The 22741-nt window shown below is 38.5% G+C and overlaps 1 pseudogene; it reads left to right on the forward strand.

Annotated features, from left to right (window-relative positions):
- The window catches only part of LOC103601516, a 145243-nt pseudogene that overhangs the window by 57157 nt on the left and 65345 nt on the right, over positions 1-22741 (forward strand).

The raw sequence follows: 22741 nt of genomic DNA on the forward strand, positions 1-22741 counted from the left end.
TTATGGGTAAAGAGAGTAGGTGACTGCCTAGGTGGAGTGACTTGATGAGCTCGTGAGGATCTCCCTGCCTCTAAAATATGCCCTCCGCTTCTTACCTTCCCACTGGTAAAAAGCTGGTATAATAGAGAAAAAGCCTTTTCCTGCTACCGATAGAGATGCACCCTTATATTTAAATGCTACTAAGAAAGGTCAGAGATACTCGAATATAGGAAGGGGATTAAATTCACACAAAAGTGCAAATATCTAAAGAACAATCTTTTCTTTTGATAAAGGAAAGAGCACACAACACATTGGGAGAATGGGGAGAGCAAGAAAGAAAAGCCAGTCAGTCCACCAATTGGGAGTAAAAGGTCGTAAGAAAGAACAGAAAAGCAAAACTTGGCCCATGTTCATTTGTTAATAAAAGGTAGTGATTCTGAGATTTCAAGTGAATAAGCTCTCTGTTGTGAATCTGTGTTTAAGAGAATCAGTTGCTATGATTTATTCAAGCATTCACATTTTTTGAGCGTATATTCTGTGCCAGGACCTATAATGGACACTGAGGACCCCACAGTAACAGTCATGTTTCCTGTTCACAAGAAACTCATGTCTAGTCGGGGAAACAGACTAGGGAAAGGCAATTAAATGCAACGTGATATGAAAAGACCTCAGTTAGCTCTAGAAAGGCCTGGAATCTTGATCACTTCCTAATGCAGCAATATCTGAATTGATTCGTGAAGTCTTATATGAGCTAACCTAGAGACTTTCAAAACTTTTGACCCGAAGAAGAAAATACACTTTTTATCATTACCCAGTAAATACATACACACATGAAGCTGCAAGAAAATTGTCATTAAATAATACTAACACTTTTTTATGTAGAGTGTATTTTGTCATTTTACATTCTATTTGTTTCTCTCTGTTTTGATGAAAGTCACAACTAATCAACTTGAATTAATAACTCACTAATAGGTCATGATTTACAGCTTGCAGATGTCTTTAACAAGAAGGAGCATTCTAGGCAGATGACACAGAACACAGACAAGCAGGAGACAGAGAGCATCTTCAGTACAGAACATTCAGCATCTCTGAGATCCCTAGACCTTGGTGTTCTAGCCAGCTTGGAAGGCAGCTCTCCCTAATACAGATGAGGAAGTGAAAGTGGAGGGAAATATTTGTCGGGCATCTTCTATGGGTCAACCATTAAGCCAGTTTTTTACATATATTATTTCACATAATTCTCTCAACAATTCTATGAGTCAGGGGATATTGCCTTCATTTTACAGGTGAAGAAACTGAAATTCAGAGAAGTGATTCTGCCAAGATCACAGAGCTAGACTAGACATGGGCACAGACATTCAGTTCCTGCTTGTGAGACATTGTAAAGCAGTGTCTAAGAGCACAGTTGCTAGATTCTGCTAGACAGCAAAACATTTGAGTCATGGTTCTGTCACTCTCTAGGTCTGTGAACTTGGACAAATCAGTCTCTCTGGCCTTAGTTTTTGTTGTTGTTGTTTTTTTCAATCTGTGAAAATGGGAATAGTAATAACATATCATAAAGTGGTTGTGATGATTAAATAAAATAGTGAATTTAAATACCTGGTACATGGGATGCAGTTGGTAAATGTTGGTGATATTCATCATCAATAATAAAGGCCACCTTTCCCCTGTAGGACAGAAAGACAATAAAATTGATTTGAACAAGGCACTGTTTTCCCAGTAGTGAGATGAGCCTGCCTTGTCCCATTGCTTTCCTTCAGCAAGGGAAGAAGGATAGACAACCGTGGAAACCTTTTAGATTATTGTTCCTCAAGACCTCATGAAGCTTGAAAAGCAAGGCCAGGATTCCAAGGCTCCAGATTGCCCGGCTCTGTCAACTCATCAGGCATTTCTGAACTCAAACAAGAGTCTACCCAGAGGCAGAGCCTGAAAAGAATTCAAATGGAGCCACAAGACAAGAAGACTCACTGCATGTGAGTCTTCAGCTGGACCTTCCAGTTCTTCACAGATGTCATTAGTGTCCCTTACCATGTGATTTCTACTTCCCCTCTGTATTCTTCACTCCCTTCCAGCCCTCTGCTCACAGTTTATTTACAATGGCTCTAAGTCCACATTTTACTAAAACTTGCTGCATCTTGAAACTGTTTTTGCTTCAAAGGCTATAATATGACAAATGCACTCAGGTGGGCCTCTTACCCCATTGTTTAACATAAGGCTTTCATATATTGACTCATTAGTGCATTGATTCTTTCATTCAACAAACATGGTGCATGTACTTACCTGCAATGTACCAGTCTGCAGAAGACATTAAGGACACAGAGATGAATAAGAACACAGACCTCCTTCCCTCGAGTTACTCATAGTCTATAACTGCAGGCAATTCAAATAGTATACAGACCATTATCGTAACTGTCATTTTCTGATATCTCATGAGTTATGTGCCTTGCAATTATTTTAATCTTTATAACATGTCTATAAGGCTTCATATAGTGAAATTTTCCCAGCAGATCACTAGTATTTGAAACTCATCTATTAAAATAGTGACCACTCTGGTCCTTATTAAAGTTTCATGGTAAAGCTCCCAGATATAGAGATACCATTCAATACGGAACCTGCAAAACCTAGTTTATGTCTTAATTTTATTACATCTCTAGTGCCTATGCCACAGCACTTGGCATGAAGAAATCACGTTAGTAAATACTTTTGAATGAATAAGTGAAATAATTCCAAGACTATCTTTCCTATATAGATGTGAAAGAAAATGAAAAAATATAAACCAATATTTTTGAACAGTCGTTTGGAAGTCCAGTACCAGCTGAGCTGACACCAAGTGCATGGAGTCTGTTTGTATCCTCAGGAGGCAGGCATTGCTCATGGTACTGGGATTTCCAGGAAACGTCTGGCACTGCAAAGCCTTTTAGGCTGCTTCATTTGGCCACTGAACTCTGTGACTCTCTTAAAATTGGAGCCTAATTCAATAATGGATTTACACAAGTGCACATAACCTATGCCCTCTTAGTAAGAGGACTTGAGGTTGGGGCAGGGCTCAGGGCAAACCTCATTCTCAATGCAATTAGTCTTTCTACTCCAGTGAACTAAGGCTGGAAGTTACGTCAAAGGCAGGCAGTCTTGAGAAAACAGATCCCACCCAGGACACTTCATCATGATGAGCTTTGATTCTGGGGGAAGAGAGTTCCCACCTTGTTGCTTTGTGTTGCTTCACCCCCCACGGATTTATCACCCCACTTCCCCTGGGTGACAGAGACGCAAAGGATTACTCAAAGCCCATATCTACTGAGCACTGAGGCCCCGAAGTGGTTAATCTCCCTGGGTATGCTCGAGTGAGAGCCAACCCTTCCATTTGGGAAATTAACCCCGAATTGGGGTTTTCTTCCTGCATTATTTTCCAGACCAGGAAGTTACAGGAAGAGACATAGGTGGGATTATAGTTTAACAGTATAGGCCGATAACTTTCAGTGAAACAAGCCAGATGACATTCTAGTAAGGCAATTAAGTGGTCCTATCAACAACAGTTTGATCTTAGCAAACATTCCTTCTTAACAGCAATTTCTCAGTATCTTTATAGAACAATCAGTAACTAGTCTGTCTTTGAGCCAGCAACCTGCTGTGCTACAATCCTTATCTTGCAACAGAGACTTAAACCTGAAGAAAATTTCCTGTCCTTGCAAGGTCAATATTTGAAACTGCAAGGCTTTGGAAAACCAGGCCCTGTGAAGTGCATACGTTTTATTTAGTATATTCCACACCACCTGATTGATTTTGGTGGGAGGGAAAAGCTACGTCACCATGTAGGTAAGAGACTCTGGTCATTTTTTTTCCTTGAACAGTAGCATATCCATCCACTCCGCCTCCTGCCCCACTGAACTGCTGGTCGGTAACTTGAGGATGGTAAGGGAGAGTGTGAAATGGAGCCTGACAGGGAGGGGACTTTGCTCCAGTGGCATTACTGCTTCCAACCTTACTTGGCTATGGATTTCCTGAGGACATTTAGGCAAAGCCATGAAATCTATGGACTAATAAAAATCAGATTCTTACCTTCTTTCCCTCTGACCTTGGACCCAACATGCTCTTAGCCACTGTCTCCAGAGAACATGTTGCAGTCAGCTATGTGCACACCCCCTGCCCGATAGTTGGCACAGGGTTAGCTGACAATGGCATTTTTATTGCCTCTTATCCATTCACTAATATATTCTTATTTAGCCACATCATCATTTATTCACTCATAAATGTATTGAATGTGCCGTAGCAGAATAGGAAATAAAAACTACTTTTCTCTCTTAAAATCCTACTGGGGAAGGAGTGTGGTTGGTGGCATTATCAGGTACCTGAAACAGTTTAATAGGATGAAGCAGAAAGTCTGAAGAAAGTTTCGACTTGAGAAACCAGAAGAGAGCCAGAGAGGGCACTGCAGAGTGCAGATGAAGACTGTGGGCCATGTAATGAGGGGCTTGAGAACTCATGTGCCACTACTTCACTCCTGACATCATTTAAACCTTAGAACAGTACCGTGACATAAATATGATTATCATCTCCATTCTACAGAGAAGGAAGGAGCTTGGCAGAGGCCAAAGAGGTTTAAAAATAACCCACTCAAGATGCTATGTGGCCAAGCCAGATTCTATACTCCAATACGTCTCTCTCTGAAGCCCATGCGTGTTCTGCTACAATACAGTGAAGATGAAGTTAATCTCATAGGGGCACTGGTTAAATTCATACTGATAGAACTTCTGCATATTTTATACTTTGTACTGACTTCCTCCAGGTAGACCTGGCTTCTAGTCCAGAATTCATAGCTTATTGATTTCTAAAACTTGAGTGTCTCATTTATCAGATGAACATAATACCTAGTCCACAAGCTTGTTGTTCGGATTAAGTTAAACTAAGTCTGTGAAGGAGCCTGCCACCTGGGACTTGTTAGGTGAGCAGCAAGTCCCTTTATCCCTCTAAGCACTTAGAGTCTGCCTCCTAAATGGGTGCTTCCTGTAAAGCAGAATAGATTTTGTTTGTTCATTTATACTTTGAGACTCATTAGCATTATGCCTACTCTTTCAGGCATTTGCATTTTTAATTGCACCCTTAATTGTGAAATAAAAGGCTTTGTCTTCAGGCAACTAATTTTATGCCAAAAATAGAAAGGAGGAGTCACTGGGAATCTGGGGGAGTTTTCTCCTTCCCCTGAAATCATAGGCCACCCCTGTTTTTAAAAAGGTTTTAAATTTTTAGATTTCTATAGGAAGAGGGACAAAAGTATCATGGGTGACCCTTCCACTGACCATCACATTTTTTCTCTCTCCCTCTACCCAAGATCTAGAATCCAGATCTCATTTCTACTAATAGTTCACCTACCATTCCTTATTCATTCATCCAGAAAACTTTTCCTGAGCCATTACCATCCACCTCATACTGTAGTAGGCTCTGGAGATAAAAAGATTAATGGGGCATTTTTTCTGCCCTTAAGGAGCTCAAAGCTCATTCAAACAATCTGAATTCTGCTTTCTGACCCACACCCCATAGTAATTATATTTCCAGAAATCTCTTATCTCCAGTGGAGGTACTTGGCCTCATAGACCAAAATTACCACTTGCTGGAATAAACCAGACACCTCTAGCTAGAAAAGGGAGCAGAACAGGAAAAGATGGAATACAGGATGCTCACAGGAAAGAACAGGTGAGAGGTGAAGACATGGAAAAATTGAGGGAAGCCTCACCCTAAATCATGAAAGTTAGGTCAGGAGCAAGGAAATAGACACAAGACCTTTGTCCTTTAGTCACAGCATTTGAAGAGTGCCTGACACCTCTTTAAACACGTTACATAGTTATTGAATGAACGTTTTGAGTGGCAATTGAAGATGGTGATTAAATAGAACAAGGTATTAGGAGAACCATCGGTGACTGGCTGAGTCACGCACATGCTCCTGCCATGCATACCTGCTCTCTCCCACCCTTCACATGCCCTCTTCCCTACTTTGACTCATCCTCCCCTCCGTGGACTGTGAGCACCTCAAGAATGGAGATTCTGCCTGCTTAATGTCTACACCTGTACAGTCTGGCATATGGTAACTGCTGAAACAATCAAGTGAATGAATTATGGATGTCACTACATTGGAGAGAGTTTAACTTTATTTAAAATTTTACCTAATGACTTGCAAATTGTTTCCTGCCTAACAAAGTTCCTTGTCCCTTGTTGATCAAATGAATAATTCACACTGTTCAATTACAAGCTCAGATTAAATTTTTAAAACTCATTTAACCAGTGTTATATGTGGTATGGGTTAGATTTCAAATCTATTTTCATTTTCATTATAAATCAGAGAGAACAATAATAATAATGAACATTCACAAGAACTTTAAAAATACTTAAAAACAATAACAATCAGCTCATAATAATTGCTATTTCTGTTCCAGGCAGTTTGCTAAACTCCTTATGTGGATTATTGTATTTAGTTCTCACAAAAACCTTATGAGATAGGTGCTATTATTATCCCCATTTTAGAGAAGAGAAAATTGAGGCCAGTTTTCAAGTTTACCCCTAAGAAGCTAAACTGGGACTACAACCACTTTGAGTCATCTGTCTCCACTGAAGTAAATATTTCAAAAGCTAAATAGCATCACTGCACATTTATTTAGCATCTGCAGTACACTTCAGTCTTCCTGTTCTAAAAAAGTTTCCGCCCACCCATCCCCTCTTCTCCTCAGTCCTAAATTTTGAAGAAAACACATATAAGTAAATCAGAAAACTTTGCAACTCAATGGAACCTGTTGGGTGTTCGTGTCTTTCTAAATGCAGAGGCTGCAAGACTTGTAGGTTTCCCTGGCCAGCAACATTACAATAGAGAAAATCAGGAACCTGACATGGGATTGACAACTTAATGCACCAAATAAGAATTCTAAAAATAGTAAACAAACAAGCAAATTACATATTTTAATTGATTGCTCTTTATTATTGCCATCATTTTATGGAAGAAAGGGCATTTTAATGCCAGAAGAAAAATAAGAACATAATCTGAGCATCAGGAAAAGTCCTCCAAATTTTATAAATTTTCAGCATCAAACTTATTATTATTATCTAAATTGTACTTTCTCCTATTTTACGTTTATGTCATTCTCCCTACGTTTTAAAAACAGACCCTCTTTTAACAGCTTTATTGAGATATAATTGATATACAAATAAATTACATGTTTCATGTATACAGTTTGAAGAGTTTGAAAAAAAGACTTTTTTAAAAAGATATTATCTGTTGTATTTTAAGACATTGCATATGCTGTATTGTTTCTGACCAAATTGCTTGCATCATCTACTTTTTCCCTCTTCATTTCCTTGAAAATGCAGATTTGGCCTTTTGGACCCAGAATCTCACACTTTCATATATATATGAATCATACAATTATCTGTGTCCATGGGTAAAATAATGAGAAAATGTGATGTGGACTGAATAGAAGTTTACAACAAACAGTGCATTTGGTAGCTTCTAGTGACTTCTATCATGAAAATATAATTCTCATTTAAGTTAACTTTGTAGCTCTTATTCTCCAGACAAACCTCTTAAGCCAGTTCCAGTGGCTTTTTTTGGAACGGATTGCATCCCTCTCTTCCTGTTAGTGAGGGCTCCTAGCTAATCAGCAGGAGGGGATCTCTGTGTCTCTGGTTGCTGTAAATGCAAATCATTGGGGCAGTTTCCCCACCCAAAATGCCTGTGCTAAACGTATCCCATTGCTGGTTCTTCATAAGATGATAACTTTTCTTTTTTCCTAAAATTCTCTGTTACTGCACAGAAAATTCTGTTCCCTTATAAATTGGGCCCCCATAGTACTACCACCTCCACAACACACTCTGATCCTTTTATGAGTCCCTGGTTATATTACGGATTCAGATTATCTGAGGACAAGGAGATGGCAATGGGAGTTTAATTCTCATAATACCCAAAAGGGAGTGTCATTATTATCCCCATTTCACAGTTAATAAAACCAGGATTAGAGAGCTTATGTTATCACCCAAATTTACAGATCAAAAAAGAAAGAGAACATGATAAAAACTTAGTTCCATTCTATGCCAATTTTCCACTTAACCTTTATTTTGAGGGCTTCTAAAAATACCACATTTTCTTGAATATGCTTGATTTCATATATGTTCTCTCATTCCTGTAGGTACTTGTAATTGTTATTAAAAGTTCTAAAAATATGTTTTACTCTGGAAAACATAGTCATCTAATGTATAATGCAACTCCCTCATTAATAAATGAGGACCTTAAAGATGCTCATGGATCCTTGACATGGAGTTATGCTGGCTCAAATTTGAATTTCATAGGGTCATACCCTTCATTGACCACGCATCCTCACTGAAGAGACATGAGGTTTCCTGCTGTGGGATGCTGCACACAGGATGAGAGGATTGCAAAACATTGTGACTAACTTAGAGCAAGTGGGGTGGAAAGACTATGGATGTAAGTTTTCCTTTAGTGCCTATTAATTATAAAATACTACATATGGTGCTGTCAGAGGTAAAAATATGGATCAGACATACGCTCAAGGATCCATCTAAAGCTAGTTGCAAAAAACATGAAATAAGCTGTTATTGTGAATGCAGACTCTGCTCTAGGATCTGACTATATGGGGGTGGTAGGAAATAAGGGAGATTAGAAAGACCAACTATGATGGGGCTTCTTGCTATAGGTTCCAAAAGCAAAGCTGTTATACTTTTTTGTTTTTGTTTTTGTTTTGTTGTTGTTGTTTTGGAAATACATCTTTGGCAGTGTATTTCTGCAAGAAATAGACACTGCCATAGAATAAAACAGTATGTCCTCTAGAATACCAGCTCACCCAACCATTCATTTATGAGTTCATGGCATAATGGAGCAGGGAAAAAACCTGGGTTTTGGAGTACCTGGATTTAAATCCTGGCTCTGCCACTTAATGCCTTTCTTCTGACCTTAGCAACTCATTTCTTCTCCCTGTAGGCCTTCACTTTTTCTATAAAATGAAGATAATAAATACACACTCATAAGGTTTATGAGGAAAAATGTTTGTAAATCACTTAGCATCTTAAACTCTTCTAGAAATTAGAAAAAAGAAACTATTTCCTAGCTTTTTCAATTTTAACATCACCTTGTTACCAAAACATGACAAGGTCATTATAAGAAAGGAAATTTATAGTTTGGTCTTTCTCATAAACATAAAATAAAAAATCTAAAATAAAATATTAACATAATAAATTCAGCAATATAAAGAAAGAATAATATGATGCAGTGGGATTTATTATAGAATGAAAGATTGCTTTAACATTAGAGGATCACAACATTTAACAGAATAAAGGATAAGAAGCAGATGATCATCTAAATATTACAGGAAAAGCATTCAACAAAATTCAAGACCCATTTATGATAAAAAAAAAAAGTTTTTAGCAAATTTAAAAAACAGAGGACTTCCTTAATCTAGTAAAAGACAAACATTATATTTAATAATGAAATTTTGAAAGCTTTCTCCCTGGAAGCAGCTATGAGACAAGGATGCCCTCTATTACCACTGCTATTAAGTGTAGGTGCAAAAAAAAAGGTAAAATGATTGGAAAGAAAAGAATAAAACTATCCTTATTTTCTGGTGACATAATTGTGTACATTAAAAATCCAAAAACTTAGATGAACTGATGGAATTAGTAAATGGCTTTAGCAAGGTTACTAGATATAAGGTCAATAGCAAAATAATCATTATATTTCCATATAATAGTAACAATAAATAATAAGAAAGCTAAATTTAAAATATCATTTATAATAGCATTGAAAAACTAAATACCTAGGAATAAATCCCCCAAAAGTATACCACTGTACAAAAGCTACAAAATTTTATTAAAAGAAGACACATAAATGTAGGGATATACCATATTCATGGATAGGAAGATGAAATGTCGTAAAGATGTCAGCTCTCCCAAACTAACTCATTATAATCTTAATTGTAATTGGTGATGGTGGTGACAGTTATTCTAAAAGTTGTATGGAAATGTAAAACACCAAGATAGGCAAGACAAAAAAAAATAAACTTGAAGAATTTGCATTATATGATGTTAGGGTTTGTTATGAGATTACATAATTAAAGCCAGTATGGAATTGGTAGAAGTGTAGACAAGTAGGCTAATGAAACAGAATAGAGAGTCCAGAAAGCCCCACACGTACACATCTTGATTTCATGACAAAAATGAAATTGCTATGCAGTGGAAAAAGGATGACTTTTTTAGTAAACAGTGTTGGATCAACTGGATATCCAAACTTTAAAAAATTTGACCCTTACCTCACACCATACACAAAAATCATTCTAGATAGATTGTAGATCAAAATGTAAAAAGTAAACAGTAAATGTTTAGAAGAGTATTGGAAAATAACCTTATAATATTGTAATAGGCAAATAAGTCTTAAACAGGCACAAAATATACTAATCACAAAGGAAAATATTGATAAATAAAACTACATTAAAATAAAAAGTTTCATTCATCTAAAGATACTGTGTATAAAATAGGGAAAGATAGAGCAAAGGAAAAGGCATTTGTAATCCAGAAATCCAGAAAAGGAATTATAAAGAGAATATGTAAAAAAAAAAAAAAAAAAAAAAAAAAACTGCTACAAGCCATTAAGAAAAAGAAATTAATTTTTTAAGTGGTAAAAAGACCTGAACAGGCGTTTCTTAGAAAAGGATATGTAAATGGTCAATTCACATGAAATGGTACTAACCACCAAAATGGCTAAGATTCTGTTCATACTAAGTGCTGGTGAGCATGTAGAGACTCTCATACACATGGAAGATGAATTGGTACAATCACATTGGAAGAGTGTCAATATCTATTACAGCTGAACTTATTATACCCTATGATCTACTCTTAAATATATACCTAGTAGAAATGTATACATATGTTTGACAAATACATACAAGAATGTTCATTAGCAGCATTTTTGTAGTAGCCTAAACCTGGGAATAACCAAGTGTCTATCAACAATAGATGGGTAAATAAATTGTGGCATATTTACACAAGGGACTACTGCATCCTGTGGCTCACGGCCCGCTTCCTCCATTTTCAGAATCAACAATGGCAAGTTGAATACTTCTCTTGTTGTATTTCTCTGTCCCCTTGGGAAGGACTCACGTGATTAGATGAGAACCACCAGGGATAATTTCAAGATCATTAAATTTAGTCACATTGGCAAAGTCCCCTTTGTCATATAAAGGGACATATATTTATAGGAATTAGGGCTTGGACATATTGGAGTGGGGAAAGTCATTTTTCCACCTAGCGTAATATTATTTCATTTGTATAACATTCAGAAACAGGCAAAACTAACCTATGGTGATAGAAATCAAGAGTATGATTACATTTGAGCACTTGTTCCTAGACTAGGAATAATAGTACCCATTTTAAAGGGTTGTTACTAGTATAATATCCAACAAAAATGTTAACTGTCTTGAAAAAGTGCCTGTCACAAAATAGACTCATTATTTTTTTATTTTCTATTTCCTTCTCTTTTTCCAGCCCCAATTTCATCATTTCACCTGTAAAAATGCTGCAGGCAAGACTTTTATGCAGGATAAGGTATTTGAAGACTTGCAGATCCTCTCTAATAACTGTTCCCAAACTTGCCTAATAATGAATATTCTCTAGAAATCAGGATTTATGTAAGAACCCCAGGTGCTATTTGAGCTAATGCAAAGTTTGGGAAACACGGTTGAAAACATAAGAAGTACTGAATGATCTGCTCCAGCCTCATCCAAAATGCCACTTGCTACAATTTTTAAGCCACCCAAACCAAAATCTGCCATATTATACCAAGGATAATGTAAGGGTTTCTTAAAATACTGGACTAATCACAGATCAATATAAACTACCACTCAGTGCATCTAGAACTCAATCTTTTCCTTGGAAGTGTCAATCTGATTCTCAGGATCTAGCACCAAGCCTGAACAGAAAGTGGTTTCATAAATATTTGTTAAATTCACTGAATTTAAAGAGGGCGTCTGGTTGTTGTTTGGTTGGTTTTGTTGGGTTGGGTTGTTTTTTTGTTTGGGGGTTCCCCCCCATTAAAACATGCTGCAGTTGACTGTGCCCATGATTTCTTGAATGTGCTAACAAAGAAGTCTGGTAAAAGTTGAGTCTCTACTCATTTCACACACTTGCACTTCAAACTTTTCCATTCGTTCATTTTACAAAAATAAATTTTACTATTGATACCCCACACGTGAGACACATAGATAGGTCCAAGGGATACAAGAATAAAAATACTGTCTTGCTTTAGGGTACTGCCAGTTTAGTGGGCAGACCAACAATAAAAGGATGTCCAAACTCACCTCACCACCTACACTGAATTTAGATTGGGCTATTCTGATTAAGAAGGGAGCCACTACCATAGTTAGTCATGTCCCTAGCCTCTCCACACTGGCTTTCTCTCCTAGTAGGGGCCAAAAGGAGTTTCTAGGCCTGTTTTACTAGCTGCCTCTTCTTTCTCAACTTTGTCTGCATGTTAGAGTCACCTGGGAAGCTCTTAAAAAACCTGATGCCTAGACCCCATCCCAGACCTCTTAAATCAGAACCTCTGGGAATGGGTTCCTGGGCATCAGCATTTGTTGAAGCTCTTCTGGTGATCCCAATGTGCAGCAAAGTTGAGAACCTGATCTTTTCGGCTACTTGATCTTTTCTCTTCTTTTCTTTCTTTTTATTATTTTGTTTTTCTTTTTAACTCTAATGCTTACTTCTTTAGCTCATATTTAAGCTGGGAACGATACTTTTAAAAGTCTCAGATTTCTCACGTGGAAGTCTATTGCACACCTACAGCTAATGAGAAGGCCAGTTTCTGGGATGACTTTCAATTTTGATCACATTAGTTGACTCAGAATTTGGAAGCCAACCTTGCATTTGATGTTACAATTTGCTAACACTTAGCAAAAAATAGAATCTCCTAGTTCAAGACCAAATAACTTTGGAAAGCAAATTTAAAAGGTTGGCAAGATTTCTTGAGAATTAGAGAGATCTAATATCCAAATTTTGGTTTCCAGAGAATAAGAAATGAATCCTTTAGAAGTTCTTAAATTGCACGGTCTCTTTGAAAATGTTGAGAGTACAAGTGAGTTCCAAAGAACTTTGTCGAATGCACGTGTGTAGCCATGACCAGTCTTGCTTTAGTAAACTCAGGTACAACTAGGTTTGCCCAACTCTCATTTCTGGTTTTTGCTGCTCCCCTCTCCTCCCACTCCCCTTGCAGCTCAACTTCCCCAGTTTGACCCTGACCCTGACCCTGGCCTTTTCCCTGTGCTCTCTTTACTTGCACCACTCCCCACCTTAGACTTAGCCTATCTCAGGCTGCAGCAATTGGTTGGCATGGAAACATTAGATGAGCCTGCATGGTGGGAGGGATGTTCTGTTTCCAAGTGAAAATGGAAAAAAATCCAACTGTGATTCACTTCCAGCCATTTTAACCCTTGAGTTTACCCATCTATTTAAAATGCATCTGTGGCTCCTGATCACCTAGTAGGTAAAGGAGGCCATCTCAATCCAGGCTCTGCTCACCTCTGCACCCTCCTCTGTCTCTTCCTCTAAAGGCACTGGGAAGGAGCCTCAGGGAATACCTTGCTCTTTTGTTTCTCTCTTACTTTGCACAGGCCCTTTCCTCAATCTATATACTTGCTCTTCCTCCTTCCCATTCTAAGAGGTTCTTAATGGTTTTTCAAGACCCATTTCAGGCACCTAGAAGCTTTCCTGGCCAACACCTCTGCCCCACTCTCATAGCACTTCCGTTACCATGATTGTTGGAAACTAAGTTTAGGTGGCAGTTTTCCACCCTGGACTGTGAGCTCAGTAAAGGGGAAGTGTGCTACTGTGAGGAGCACATGTGTTTCTCACACTCCGAGTGAGGTCTTATCTCCATCAATTACTAGATTTGAGATCTTGTACAAGTCACTTACCTCTTCTTGGTCTCAGTTTTCTCATACCTAAAATAGTAATGTGGGTACCTAATATGCCTATTATTTATCAAGTGCTGGCTCTGTGTTAGGTACTTCCTCACTTAATCTCATTTAATCTTCATGCCACTTCAGTGACAGATAAGATAATATTATTAACCCCCTTTAACAATGAGGAAACTAAGGCTCAGAGTTAAGTAGACTGCCCTAAATCACACAGCTCTCAAGTGATACAGCCAGTATTCAAGCCCAGATCTGATTCTTTATTACTCTGCTCCAGTGCCTGTGTGTGTATATAAAGTACCTACCCTGTGCCTGCCTTTAGGGAGGGAAAAGGGACTGGGGGACAGATGGGTGGATGCCATGATAAATTGCCTTGGAGAAATCATGATCCTGTGCTCTCCATGGGGATCCAAATGGGAAATTAACCCCCCTCCTGTGGTTTAAGCCTAATATGCACAATTTCTCCAAGTTTATGGAAAAGGTCAAGAATATAAAGGCTTCTATAACCCCTTTTTATACCTGTGCCCTACTCCAAAAACAAGCTTCCTTCCCACTGGAACTGCTGTCCCCCACAAAAGAAGCTGAAGGTAGACTGGCTCCTGGAGAATTGAAAGACAGGAAAAAATGAACTTTGAGTAGCTATTAAATCACCTTGACAGCTGCTACCTGGAAACCAGCCCTCAGTGTCCTGTGTTGAGTCCTCCAGTGCAGTGTCACAGCACCATACTGCTTGAGAGGATGAAGAGGACAGTCAAGAGAGTACCACTCAGGGGGGCATAATTAACCTTCAGTATACGTCATTCAATACCATTCAGTGAATTTCTACGATTTTTTTTTTGTAACCAATAGTTTGAAAAAAAAAAGGAAGTAGTCATTCAAATATTTCTATTTTTACATATGGATAAATGCAAAAATCTCTTTTAGTGAATGGATTCTGTGTTGTAGCTGGGTGTATGTAAATAATGCCTCGGGCTTCAAAGCAATGAACAAAGCTTGTCAGTTTGTCTAGAACAAGCCACCACAGCTTTTTTATAGCATGGTTCACTAATAGACTTGGTTACCAGGACTACTGATTTTAAAATTACAGTGCTGAAATTATTAAACAGACTTGGTTTATAGTGCTGAAATTATTAAACAGCATGGTTTCCTACAGAATCTTGAAAGCAGTGAATACATAGTACCTCCTTTCCATCATATTCTCTCCTTTCTCTCTCTCTCTCTCTCTCTCTCTCTCTTCCTTTTCCCCCTTCCCCCTGCCCCACCAATATAAATGCATTAAACCCAATTCCTTTTACACTCAAAAGGGCTATGCAATTGTTTCCCCAGTGCTAAACACAGGATTCTTTTTAATACCATAGCCAATAACAGTTCTAGATGTAATGCTAAAATTGTGATTTACTCCAGCTTGCAACATAAATAAATTAGAGAATTAGACTATTCTATGTAAAATACTGACTTTTATTTTCAATCTGGCTATTTTGGCAGAAAATAAAAGACTAGGAGTATTGATATAGCAATGGTTTGGGCTAATTTATAAGCAAATCCATATTTGAGAGCCAGAATAACAATGCATTTTAAAGGTTAGGTTTTTTGATCAGATGACCTGGGTTTTAATTTGACTTCTCCATTTACCATTGGAAAAGTTATTTATACTCTCTAAGTTTCGGTTTTCTCATCTTTCTATTGCGGATAACACTGCCGACCTCATAATCATGTTTGTAAATAAAATCAGATACTGTTTATAAAATGCTTAGCACAGTATTTCACCTACACATAAAAGATGTGGAGCTGGCCAAGTTGTCTGCGGAAGGCCAGGCCCCAGGCCCCCTTGCCCCTCTGGGAGAGTATCCTCTAGGTCTTCCTTCCAGAAAGCATCCCGTCCCCTATCCCAGCTTAGGGCAGAAGGGAGTGGAGAAGGAGCAAAGGGATGAGGTCCTGAGGTGGCCCTGGGGGAGGGCTTGCTCCTCCTCTGGACACCCCTTTCTCTGGGTCCTCAGTGGATGCAGGGTGGGTGGATTTCGGTTCTCACTCACCTTTCGGGAAGCCATCTTTATGCCAAAGTCAACGGCCTGCAGGGCTCTCCAAGGGGCCCTGGCTTGGACGGCCTTCTGCTTCCTGTACCTCCTCCCCCATCCTGCTCCCTCCCCTCCTCCACTCTGCTCTCCTTCCTCCCGTCCACTGGCATCCTGGGTGTGCATGAACCCTGTGCTGTGGGCCCAGCCCAAGGGAGCAGCATTGCCTCTAGTTACAGAGGTGGACTGCAGCCTGGCACCTGCTTCTCCTGGCAGACACTCTTGGGATGATCCCTGGGGTTTAGTTCTCAACGTCCAATACCCCCTGAAAAAAAAAGGCCTGGGACCTTCAAGGTCTCTGACAATCCCAGAGCCCCGAATAACTGGGAGCAACAGGAGGGGCCCAGGAGGGAAGACATCTCAGCAAGGGAGGCCGAGCCTTCTCACGTGTCCTGTCCCGGGACAGCAGGACAGGACTGCCACTGCCCACACAATGCCTTTGTGCGTGTTAGAAAAAGGCACCCCTTCCCCTGTGCAGTTGAGGAGCTTCCGCTTGGCCCCTCAGCTGGGTGCCCAAACAGATGGAAAATCACTAGTGAACCAGCAAAGAAAGGGCGGTAGAGAGAGGGCAGCTGAGTGCCCAGGAAGGTGCGGGTAGGGGTGACCCTTGGGCAGGTCTCATGCGGGAACTGGGATTTACTCCGGGCCTTGAAGGGTGAGTCGACTTGGCTGCAGCTGCGTGGTCCAGGCCGAGGCAAACGCATGTGCACTGGTGTGGAGGCTGGAAGGTGAGAATGCGGTCCCTGCTTGAGAGCAGGGTGGGGGCAGTATGGAGAAATGTTGCGGGACAGCTGGAGGCTGGCCGTCCAGCCAGAGGAGCTCTGCCTCAGTTGGAAGGGCCTTGCGGAAACCCCTCTGTCCAGAAATAACTCAGATAATTGAGATTCAACAACTCCCTCCCCGAGTTCCTACAGGGTAGTATGATATTTAAGGAGTGTTAAGACTCTGAGGTTACAATGTGAAAATGTGGTGGTATGAAAATAATCCTCAACTTTACTAAAGTACAAGCATGTGGATCCGAGCACCAAGCATTTAAAACTTGACCAAATGTCCTACAGAGAGAGTGATATCCCACCTGCATCCATGTGGCAGTCTTTGCCCCAGAAAGGCTAATTCTATGACACATGAAGAAGTAATTCTGACTTAAGGAAAATCGAATAGAAAATCATTGGGCTCCAACATGGCTTGTTTAGATGCAGACTTTTCCAGTAGGATTTTCTTTGCTTGGGGATAGAAAGGATAATTCCTGTCTGCAAGTCCATGAGCAGTCTGCTGTGATGGAGAAACTAATTGGGGACCCTTGATCGTGTAACAGAACTCCACCGTGGTTTGTTGGAGTTTAAGTTATAATAACAGAGCTATAAATAAAAGGAAAATGCTTTATCTGTTAGCCTATGCCCCAACAACAGTATAACCAGTACTGCTTTTAGCTCTTGTGTTAGAACCAGCTATAGTAGCTGAAGGGCATATCTGTGTGTGTGTGTGTGTGTGTGTGTGTGTGTGTGTGTGTGTGTATCTGTGTATCCTGATCTGTTGATCTGAAGTGTAATTGTATGCAGTGAAATGCACAGATCAATGGATTTTAATAAAAACGTACATCTGTGTAGCTACCACCCAAATCAAGGTACAGAACTTTCCAAGACCTTGTAAGGTTTCCTTATGTTCCATTCTGGTCAGTCCTAGGCCTCACCCCGAACCCTGAGAGATAACCACTATTCTGAATTTTATACTATAGACTAGTTTGGCCTATTCTTGAATTTCATACAAATTTACATATGTAGTCTTTGTTCTTTTATGTCTGGCTTCTTTGGCTCAACATAATGTTTTCAAGAGCCATCCCTATTATTTTATATTTCAGTAATCTGTTAGTTTTTATTGCTTTAGTCCTTTAGTCCATTGCATGAACATAATGCAATTTGTTTATTCATTCTCCTGTTGAAGGACATTTGGATTATTTTCAGTTTGGGCTATTTTGAATAAAGTTGCTGTAAATATTCTTGTACTACTCTTTTTGAGAAAATGTACATTCTTTTCTCTTGGATATATATCCAGAAGTGAAACTACAGGGTTATAGGCAAATACACGCGTACTTTTAAAACTTCATGGAAAGATTTGTATTATCTTTTAATTATATTTTTCATGAACTTTTGGAAGTATCCTCATACTTAACCCTCAAAAAATTCACAGAAAACCATAATTAAAAGATAATACAAATCTTTCCATGAACTTTTTATAGTATCATCATACTATAAATTTAAATAAACTGCTAAATAGTTTTTTAACAGTAGTTGTAGAAAATGTAGGAAGTAGCCATGTGCCTTCCTAAAATTCTGGGGTGGGTGGATGAGAAGTGTTCTATTACTAAAAGAAAAGAGGGGAAAATGGGTATTGGGGGACAATTAACAGTCCCTGCCGTAGAGCTCATGCCAATGTTTCACGAATATGTTAACGGGACGGTTTCTTCTGTGAATGTTGAGAGCATGAGATTTAAACACCAACTTTTGTTTTCAAGTGGTAGTAGCTTTGTTTCTCGAAATGAACATAAACTCCATGGAGATACTGATAACTGTGATGGACTGACGTTCCTACAGGGAAGCAAAATTGTTGGGTTTATTTTTTTATTTCAAAGATGATGAAAAATGCTAGGGGAGATGTTAAAAGGCTTTCAGTACCTCCGATCCATCTTTCACTTTGATGAGGTTATGATTTTAGCTTCTGGTTGTACCCTTCCCTGATCTTAGTGAAACAGTAAGTGCCTACGGATTTAGATACATAGATGGGATTAGCTCATATTTTTTGTTTATTATGTTGTATCTTTACATAAGTCCTTCTCAAGTTTGCATAAATCTTTAAGTACATGATGATTACTAACTTAACGTGTTCAAGTGGCAGCAGCTCTCTTTCTTGAAGCAGAGCTAAACACCATAGAGTCACTGATGACCCGGTGGAATGAGTCTAAAGGGCAGCATAACACCTGGCTTAGTAAAGTCACTTAACAAATATGTGCCCCTTCCCCTAGGATCCCACAGTCACAGGTAAGTAAATCAAAGTGACAGTCTAAGGTAGGAAGTGCTATGAATCACAGAGATGGGAATGTTTTTATTGCTACCTTTTATGGCTTAATAGCAGAAAAATGCTGACTGCCTGGGAATGCAAGAAGCATGAAGCTCTCACATTTATGGACAGTAGTGGAACCGTGAGTTCTACATTGTTCTTTTAAACTTAGTTCCTGCCTGCAAATAGCTCTGTGAAAGTACTCTAGGGAATATCATTCCATGACCCATTCACTAGCCTAGATTTGTGTTCCTTTTGTGCCTGCATGGTAACCACAGAGAGTACTAAGTGAAATCTCCCAACCTTTATTTATTTATTTTTATTGTAACAGGCAATTGTACACATCTGTGGGATAGAGAGTTGAATATCAATACCTGTGTGTAATATGTAATGCGCAAATCAGGATAAATAGTATATTCAACCTTATACAATATAATCATTTTTCATGGCCCTTTGCCAATTCCTGTCTTATCCTTCTTCCCCCTACCCCTTTCCCACCTCTGGTAACCTCATTTCTGTTCTCTCCTTTTGAAAGTTTAACGTGTTATTGTGATTGTGGTATCTTTCTTTTTTCAATTTCTTTCTTTATTGTTTTAACTCCCACTTATGAGTGAGGACATACAGTATTTCTCTTTGTGTATCTGACTTATTGCACTTAACATAATTTTCTCTAAGTTCATCCATGTTGCTGTGAATGGCAGTATTTCATTCTTTTTTAAGGCAGAGTAGTATTCCATTGTGTAGATATACCACGTTTTCCTGATCCAGTCATCCGATGATGGACATTTAGGTTGGTTCCAGCTCTTGACTGTTGTAAATAGAGATGGTATACAGCTTCACCTTTAACTGGCTGTATGACCTTGAACAAGTTCTTAAACTCTCTTAGTTACTTCATATTTAAAAAGAGTATAATAACAGTTCTTATCCCCTAGGGTTCTTGTGAGGATTAACTGAGTTTATTCTGGTTAAACTCTTTAGAATATTGCCTGGCACTTGGTAAGCACTCATTGCTGTTACCATTGTTGTCTTTTCTAGAGTTAGTATTTTCTTGGTGCCATTGCTTTAGAAACTAGTTGAGACTTTTGTGTTTGTTTCTTTGCTTGCTTGCTTGTTTTGTTCTGTTCTGTTTTGGGTTTTTCCTCTAGATTATTCAATACCATTCTTGAGTGGGTTTTAAAAAGCTCATTTCTGGGCCTCCCCGTGGCTCACTCAGGAGAGTGCAGCACTGGCAGCGCCGAGGCCTTGAGTTCGGATCCTATATAGGGATGACTGGTGCGGTGCGCTCACTGGCTGAGCGTGGTACAGACCACACTGTGCCAAGGGTTGCGATCATCTTACCGGTCAAAAAAAAAAAAAATGCTCATTTCTCCTGTCAAAAAATAAATAAATAAATAATTTAGTTTAAAGTTTAATTGGCTTTTTTAGCAATTCATGAATCCAGTAGCATCTTATGTAAAGAATTAGGTAAAGCACTCCAATGAGCTGAGCAGAGGAGATTGGATTTATAGGCAGAAAGGGGCTGAAGAAAGCAGAAACAGGGAACAGAAACTGGATTGGTCATTTTAAGGGTACCCTTTTTCATGAAGTTAAATAGAAGGGACTTTTTTATCATACCAGCTCATGTAAACTGACCCTCTTCTGATTGTGAATCTCCTTGTTTTGTGGGGGGGAATAGAAACTGGCCCATTTCAAAGTTCGGTATGATTATATGGCACTTAGAGTGAATGACCCCATTCTGGTTTGTTGGGCTTAGGGCAGGAACTTAGTCAAAAACAATGGCCTCCTATAAATTTCATTTAACACAACTTGAATTGTTTTAAATATTTTTTAAATTAGTTTTTGTTTTTTAATAGGTTTTATTTTTTAGAGCAGTTTGAGGTTCAGAGCAAAATTGAGAGGAAGGCGTAGAGAGTTCCATATACCTCCTGCCCCCACACAGGCATAGCTTCACCCATTATCAAAATCCTGTACCAGAGTGGCACGTATGCTACAGTCAATGAACCTACACTGGCATATCACCCAAAGTCCAGAGTTTACAATAAGGTTCACTCTTGGCATTGTACATTCTATTTATGTGGACGAATGTGTAATGACATGTATCCACCATTATACTATCATACAGAGTGGTTTCACTGCCCTAAAAATATCAAAATTTTTGATAGAGTGTATTTTTCAGTTTCTAGGAATAATTGTTTAGGAGAAAAGCAAGTGACAATGTTCAGTTTCTCAAAAACTCGAAGAGGAGTTCACCAAGACTATGACTCCAAGAGAATTGCATTAAAGAAAAAATTACACTGGACCACACTTGGTAACATGTGCCTGTGCTGGCTAGGTGATAAATACACTTGAAGTAGGTAAATATCTTATGAGTAAAGGAAGCAGTTTGAAGTACTGTCATTGTGAATACAGTAAACTGCTGGAGATAAATGTTTTAGTGTATTTGAAGTCTTGGCATGAAAGCCTTCATCATCACAGTGCTGCCTTCTGGTTTTAATTTAGTTTATTTTAGTTTAATAAGCTTTTCAAGCACTTTCTGCAAGCTTGAGCAAAGATTTTCATGAATATATTTCTGCTAAACTACAGTAATGAATTATTTATTTCAAAATCTGTCTATATTTATAGCTACTCACACCCGCAGTTTGGGGAAATGAAAACTTTTGGATTTTATATCTGACTTTTCTGAGTTGAAATGTGATATGAATTGCAAATAGAAGGGAATAGATATTTGCAACATGTATAGCTGATAAAAGATCACTATCTAGAATACTATGTATGGAGAACTCTAAAGCAATCAGAAAGATTCAAACAGCCCTATAGAAAATGCGAAAAGACTTTTAAAAAAAAACACAAATTACTTATTAACATATGAAAACATGCTTAAAGTCATTAGTAATCAAGGAATTGCAAATTAAACTACATTAAGGCAGCATTTCACACTCACCAAATGGACAAAAATTACAAAGTACAGTCAATTCCAAGTGTTAGAAAAGATATGGAACTGCTAGTCTCGTCCGCTGTGACAACTGCCTCAACTACTTTGGAAAACAGTTTAACATTATTTAGTAAAGCTGAAAATATTACACAGCAGCTTCTTTCTTAGGCATGTACCTTAGGGAAACTTTTGTATATAGGCATGGGAGACATGTATAAAAATATTTATATGAGTACTGTTAATAAAATCTAAATATAACTTAATATAGAATGGATAAATAAATTATCACTGTATACATACAATGAATATAGCAATGAAAATGAACAATTGCTACCTACATTAACATGGATGAGCCAAAAAACATAACATGGACTCCAAGAAGCAAGTCACAGGAGAATATATGCAGCATGATTCCATATATATATATATATATATATGCATATTCCAAATATTATTTATGGATAAATATATGTGACAACTATATAAAGATAATTGGAAATGATTTGCCCTAAATTCAAGAGAGTAGTTAGGAGCAAAGTTATGTCACAAATGGCATCCTGAGGAATTCTAGGTTACAATAACCTTTGTCTGGTATGGTGGTATGCATATAATAGTCATTTTATTTTTCTTTAAAATCTACAGAGAGATTTTGTACAAATTGTTGGATGCGTGTATCTATCTCCCATCACTCACACACACACACACACACACACACACACACACGAGTCATTGGTTTTTATCCCTAAAAGAAA

Source organism: Galeopterus variegatus, unplaced genomic scaffold (assembly GCF_000696425.1).
Source record: "Galeopterus variegatus unplaced genomic scaffold, G_variegatus-3.0.2 Scaffold3767, whole genome shotgun sequence".
Lineage (NCBI taxonomy): Eukaryota > Metazoa > Chordata > Mammalia > Dermoptera > Cynocephalidae > Galeopterus > Galeopterus variegatus.